This window comes from Adiantum capillus-veneris, chromosome 9 (assembly GCF_014529385.1).
Source record: "Adiantum capillus-veneris isolate H3 chromosome 9, ASM1452938v2, whole genome shotgun sequence".
Classification (NCBI taxonomy): domain Eukaryota; kingdom Viridiplantae; phylum Streptophyta; class Polypodiopsida; order Polypodiales; family Pteridaceae; genus Adiantum; species Adiantum capillus-veneris.
The window spans coordinates 44879684-44886866 of record NC_140939.1 but is presented as its reverse complement, the minus strand read 5'-3'; the positions used below and the strand labels follow the sequence as shown (position 1 = coordinate 44886866).

The window sequence follows — 7183 nt, the reverse complement described above, 5'->3', positions numbered from 1 at the left end:
GGCTATTATGAGGGTCAAAAGAAACTTTGGTTACCAAAACCACAGACCTCGGCTTATGCGGTAAATAAAGGTTTCAAAAAGCATCCCTAAAAGCAACAAAGCTCATATTTATATCGCCAAAGGAGACCAACCAACAAGAATCGCCAAAGGTATGGAGGAAATTTCAAATCCACCTGGACTTCATACCAACATAGGACTTCATCGGTAAATATTCCCAAGAATGGCACTCTTGTACATCTCAATATGACATCAAAAACATCATGGGAAGTGTCATCTACAATTCTTCAAGCACAAGGTTACTATCAAGGAAATCGGAGAGTCTCGCTACCAAAGATGCTAGTTAAACATTCTTCAATCAAATGACTTCAACTTGAAAATAATCGCAATTTCACGGAAGGAAAAATCAAGGACAATGTCACAGTCAAGGAAAAGGATATCTGCAAAGACAGGCTAATCACATGATGCAGATACAAATGGATGCCAAAAGAACAACACATACTGAAGAAGATTGAAGTCATCTCTAGCTCTCAAGAAATGTCAAGACATGATAGACAAAGTGTTATGGAGAATGGAGCGAGCCGATCTTCTCAACCAAGAAACCAACAACAACAAAAGGAAATTTTGACAACCAAGGTCACCCAGGTATGGCAAAAGAAACCAACACTGCCAGGATGGTCCTTTACAAATCCTCTCTTCGAGGATGGGAGTTTTGAATTGCAAAACCTATTCTTGGTTGAAAGCCCTCGAGAATAAGTCAAGTCGCCATAAAAATCATGGCATAAGAGTCAAGAGTCGGGCAGCTGAGCCACTAAATGAGAAAGCGTCAGACCCAAGATTCATGTCTTAATATTTTTTGTGGTCTATGAGTCTAGATATTTAGATTATAGTTCAAGCTGAAAGAGTTGAGCATATTGTCAAATTGAGTCGCTCATGCTGGATAGGTGAGCAGAAGAGTCAAAGTAAAACAATTTTATTTGGTGGAGAGGCGGAGTAATCCACAAAACACTCAGCACATGTACACAGTGAGGAGAGTGAAAAAACCTCAAGCATCAACAACCCTTCTTGTCAGTAACGGCATCTCTTGAAGTCAAATATATTTTTGCTTCTATAGCTACGTTCACTCTTGGAAGCATCCATTCAATCTCTTCTTGCATAACATATTGTTTCCCATGCATCTGTCTGTGCAAGCATATATAATGTCCCATCATTGAACATTTGCATTTGACACGATTTGTGTTCCACCCATGCACTTACACAACAAAATGACGATGACGAAGTGGTAACAAGTTTTATAAGCATTTGCTCAACAACAGCGACTCTGACTTCAAGCTAGTAACACTTATCCGATGTATATCAAATCAATAATAGTAGCCATACGGCCATAAGTAATTTAACTCAACAAAACTTGGTTACTTCAAAACATATGCAGGATGACACCCAAAGAACAAACAATACATAGCTGCCAAGATAAAGACTTGCTGCAACAACAAACCTCACTCAACCTATTCACGCTACAACAACCAATCAAAGGGAGAGAGCTATGGCTTCAACTACACTACAGATACAAGAAAAAGGTAACTCTACAACATACAAATCATCTAGTAGAAGCAACTGCAACAACAAAAGCTTCAACCAATACCAGAACATGAACACTTGTCAAGGCCACTGCAGAGATAGGGTCTTGTCGGGGACGACAAGAGTTCGGAGGGGGAGAGTGTTGACAGGCCAACCTTTCAACAACGCTTCCACAAATATTCCAAGAAGATTCCTCAAAGATTCTCTAAAGATTCCATATGAAGATGTTGATGAAGTGATGAAGATGAAGATGGATGTTGTAATGTGAAGATACAAGATCATGGACATCATCGAATATTCCGTTATTATTATTTTGAGCCATTACGGCCACCTTTGTAATGTTTACAGAAACTTCATATTTTAAGTCGGCAATTGTATTTTGGCCGGAGATGCTTGTTGGATGAGCAAAGCCATCTCACGGTGTTGTAATTAATCTCTATAGAATCCTAGGGAAAAATCGGATCATTTTGGCCGAACATTAGGTTTTCTAAGGCTTAGTATATAAACCAAAACCTAAAGCGTTGTAAAGGGACTTCTAATAATCTTATCTTCTGTGTCGACTGGGAAACTGTGAGAGAGTGAGAGAGTGTGTGTGTGCGCTACAAGAGCTACGGTGGTCGAAATCGCAAACAGAGAGCAGCAGCGTGTTGCCCACGAGGAGAGCTACGCATTGATGCTTACATCATGTGCGTTTGTCTGTGTTTTGGCAGATTCACCCGTGAGCTACTTTTGGAGTTTCGGTGAGTAAACGTTGTCCGTTTTTGCATTTTAGCATATCCACGTGATTAGAGAGAGTAGAGCTACGCATTAGGAATCTTAGTTTTTGGAAACGTCGACCTGCAAAAACGTGTCAGACATCCTATGTGATTCTTCTACAGCGGGTGTTTTTGTGTACGGTTTTGGGTCACAGACATTAGGGAGAGTGGCCTATTGATGTTGATAGGATATCCCTTAAGTTTCATAACATTTCAAGAGCATCTAATGGGCTTTTGTCTTGCTATTGCATCATAGGAGACTCGCACATTCACAGAACCAATGGCATGTAGATTTGATATCTCTGTAGGAAGTAGTCATTAGTCGGTCGAGTAGAGGTTGACACCCTTTGCTTGCTTCCACGCACCTGTGGGTCGAGCTCCATCCTCAGTTGCCAATATATGTTAGGTGATTTTTCGCTATGCTGACGTCCATCGCGGCGTATCCGCCAACAATGTCAATGGAGACCTGCTTGACAATGCTCTTTAAGCACAAGGGATCAAGCATCGTGTATACATTAGAGCACTTTTTGAAGAAGATATCCACCAGATTTACCATCCTTAAGCTTCGAATTAGGAAGACAAGCTTGAAAAACACATGTGGTCTATTAAATACCTCATTTGGCATACACATCCTGGTAGTAGAGTGTCCTGCAGACATCTCAATCAGAATCTTATATCATAAACCTCATAGCAAATGTAGCCAACACCCCTTGTCCTATTCACAACCTTATGATATAAGAATTTTCTTCTGTCACCTCTGATAGAAAGAAACACTTGCAATTTTGACTAGAGAGTACTCCATTCCAGTGTACCTATCTCCTAGCTGCATCAAATACCTGCTCAATGTCCCTACCATTTGCCTGCAAACTGCCATGCCCAGGCTTCTTGCACTTCCATAGGCCGACCATCTTCGGTTGTACCATCATTGTCCAACCCCTCGTTAAGAATTCATGCTCAACCATAGAATTATTTAGATAAGAGATGATTGCATATGAGAAAATTGATACTTACTATGTACATAAGCAATAGATAGATAGAGAGAGAGATTTTATCAGCTGTAGAATCCCCCCGGATCAAACCAAAAGGCATGAGATGTCCCATGAGTGACGTTAGCTCCACTAGGATAAAATTGATAACATTAAGAGTAGCCACATGTTTGTAAAACATGTATGAGCAATATATCCTCGGCACCCACAAACTTGTAAACAAGCCACTCTGGTAGCCTCCCATAGCATGGTTCTCGAATAACATGTATCCATATGCATCCTTGATACCCAAAATGAGTGTATACACCCACATTTGAAGCAATTGCATCACCCTAAATCATTCCTCCCTTTGCTAGAGGGCTCGCCTATCATAATCTGCATCCAAAGAGCTTTGCAAACATTGCAAAACTGCTTGTAAAGCAACCTTCAAAAGTATATCTATCAACAACATGGCACCAACCTTCAACACCCTATCATCCCGAAGCAAAAGAGAGAGTTTCCCAACCCCCTTGTCCACACAAGGCATCTCTATACCTTTCTCATGGTGGTCTGTGACCACCTCATCTACATGCATAATATTGTAAATATCATACCTTAAGGAACTGGAGTTCGTCTCCCATGTGCTATCTCCATCGAAAGAGCTGCCACCACTTGACTCATGCTCTTCCCGTGTCTCAGAATATGGAATCTTGTCCATCACTACTGCTTCAACCTTATCAACAAATCTCACTTGTCGGCCATGAGCACACTCCCCAGGGATTCGACCATCCATAGCTGAATCTGCCAACATATTTCCCTAGCTTGGATCCATCAGTACCTCTTCAACCAGTGGATCTTTCTTGTGTGGCATCCGAGACATAGGAGTAACCCTCTCTTTCTGCAACCATAATATCTTTGTCTCTTCTTGCATATGCAGACCCTCTAGCATTGGCTGTGCTTTTATCTCCTTCGCTTCAACTGGCTCTGACACTATCTGATTCGACCATCCTTGCCTCGCTTAATGTTTCTTCAAGAGCTTCGTTGTGTGACCTTTTGCAAAGGCCACTGCCTCCATATATGACACTGGTCCATCAACTTCAAATTTATCACGAACCTCCACATGCAAGCACTCCATGAATTTGTTTAATTTCAAAAATCCAGTACTCTTTATAGCAGTTACCTTTATGAGTTTACTCCATAGCGCGTTGAAATCCCACACAAATGCTTGAAAGTGACCAGCCAGGCTTTGCTTTAGCTCGTCCAGCCTTCGCTTCACTTCACTCAATTGCACGTTGGCCACATATTTGCTTCAGAATGCTGCTTCCAGGGTGATCCAATCCAGCTATTCTTCAGCCTGCAATCCATTGTACCATGTCTTGGCCTTTCCGCAAACTAGGAGTGAGAACACCGGAGCCACTCCCTCTTCCTTCGATAAGCCGCTCTCCTGCAGAAATAGACCATAGTCTTGCAGCCACACTTATGTATCTTCAACACGTGTAAAAGTGGGAAATCCCAGCCACATCTTGCTTAGGAGCACTTGCTCTTTGAAACTGGTATCACCACAACACCGTCTATGACTTCACCAAGAAGCAATCAGTATCTCCTCAGTGGGGACACCACTCATGGAAAGGGGAAAGGGGGAAAAAACCCAACACACTTCAAACTTGCCTCTCTATAGCCCAGGGATTAGGCCTCACCCCTAACCATACAGAATCATACAGAATCAACCCTCGAGAGACACACTATCTAGTTCTTCACTTCATGTTCGAGAATACAATGCTCAGCTCTATCCACACATGATTCAAGAGACCTTCCAAAAACCAAGAGAAGAAGCCCTCATAAGCTACTTCATGACATACAATTTAGGCATTTGCCTCGTAGCCGTTGTATGGCTTTCCACGGAAGACTCCAACAGCTTCTTGCATCCCTCGCCTTCACCTCAGCCCTTCACCTTCCTGGCATGCTCCCTGGAGCTCTCGGATCATCAAAGGCCACCCCTTCTCATGTATCCACCCCCTGTCTACGCCTTCTCAACCTTGAAGCCCTTGATCACCTCTCCACTCCCTCCTGCACATGGTGGCCTCCTCACGTGGTAGGCAGCCTTTCTCGCACCTGCTCCAAGCCGTTCACTCGACACCCCAATGCCATGGAGCCGCCCCCTGTCAAGCTTTCGCTACTGCCACCCCTTGGCGGCGCATCATCTGCCTGAATGCTGCACCGGCCTTCCTCATCCCCCAGTAGATGGCATGCTCTTCCTGCATTTAGCATCGCTTCCTACTCCCCCCACCCCTCGGCCTTGAAAACCGCATGCAGATAGCACCCTCCCCTTAGATGGTGCCACAAATTTCATGCTGTGTTCCACTTGGCCAACTTGCCCTTTCAAGAAGCTCCCCGCACTAGCCTTCTCTCTTTCTGTGCTTGGCCTTGCTCATCGAGATGGCGTTTTTCCCCTGCATGCACCTTGCAAAACTCCTTTTTTTTCAAGCCCTTTGACTTGGGCCCCTTTCCCACGTCGTCCTTTATTGACCCTCGTTGGTCAGTTGAAGAAACCTCCTTCGACTTCTCCTTTGGCACACCCTTTCGACTCCTTATGGCAAGCATGCCACCATGATAGCAACCCGTGGTCAATCATTTGTGTATAGCTTTTGCATCCATTAGCATGGTGACTCATGCTCTTGTGCCAAGGTCAACATGGCCGCAAACCCAACATCAAAAAACCTAAGCCACCATAATGGGACATAACATCTCAATGGAGACCTACTTGACAATGGTCTTTAAGCACAAGGGATCAAGCATCATGTATACATTAGAACACTCTTTGAAGAAGATATCCACCAACTTTACCATCCTTAAGCTTTCACTTAGGAAGCCAAGCTTGAAAACCACATCGAGTCTGTTAAATACCTCATTTTGCATACACATCCTGGTAGTAGAGTGTCCTACAGACATCTCAATCAAAATCTTATATGATAAAACTCATAGCAACTATATCTAGCACCCCTTCTCCTGTTCACAACCTTATGGTATAATCATTTTCTCGTGTCACCTATGATAGCAAGAAACACTTGCAGTTTCGACTAGAGAGTACTCCATCCCTATGTACCTGTCTCCTAGCTGCAACAAAAACTTGCTCAACTTCTTTGCCATTTGCCTCCAAACTGCCATGCCTCGGCTTCTTTCACTTCCACAGGCCCAGCTCTACCATCATTGCTCAACCCCTCGTTGAGCATTCATCCTCAACCATAGCATTATTTAGATAAGAGATGATTGCATATGAGAAAATTGATACATAGTATGTACATAAGTTGTAGATAGAGAGAGAGAGAGAGAGAGATTTTATCAGCTGTAGATGTTGGAGCTATATATACCAACCCCCATGCTATATATAGCTAGGAGTCCCCACTATATATGTGTACTCGGTGTGTGCTCTACACATACTTTGGGGTTTGCACATGTTGGTGTCATCTCTCTCTCCTCTCCTCTACATGTGCTTTCTCCCTCCGGTTCAACATGGTATCAGAGCTCACCGCATGCGTTTTGTATTGAGCTATGGCTATGGAAACTCCCTGTGCCTTCAAGCACGAAGATAAGTTTTACATATTTCTTCTTGACTGTCGTTCTTGTATTTTATTGTAGTTGATTTGTTCTTGCGTTCTTTGTAGAGAAGAATAGTGACGTTACAATCTCTCGGTTTTGGGTTCATGATCGAGAAGGAAAACATAGGCAGATGGCTGTGTGTGCACTGATTGCCCTCATTTGTGTGGCCTGTATCACTGCCTACAGAGCAATAGGCTCGTATCTGCACAAGCGACTACAGTAGTACTGCCTCGCGAAAAAACGATGTTATATTTAGCATTTTACTTGTAGGCTAATTTAAGAAAATACCAA

The 7183-nt window shown here is 43.2% G+C and overlaps 2 pseudogenes; both read right to left on the bottom strand.

Moving 5' to 3' along the window:
* Positions 1 to 3468: 3468 nt before the first annotated feature.
* LOC147450431 (uncharacterized) lies at positions 3469 to 4175 on the bottom strand (annotated as a pseudogene).
* A 963-nt stretch (positions 4176 to 5138) lies between these two features.
* On the bottom strand, positions 5139 to 6460 carry LOC147450430 (uncharacterized; annotated as a pseudogene).
* Positions 6461 to 7183: the final 723 nt, after the last annotated feature.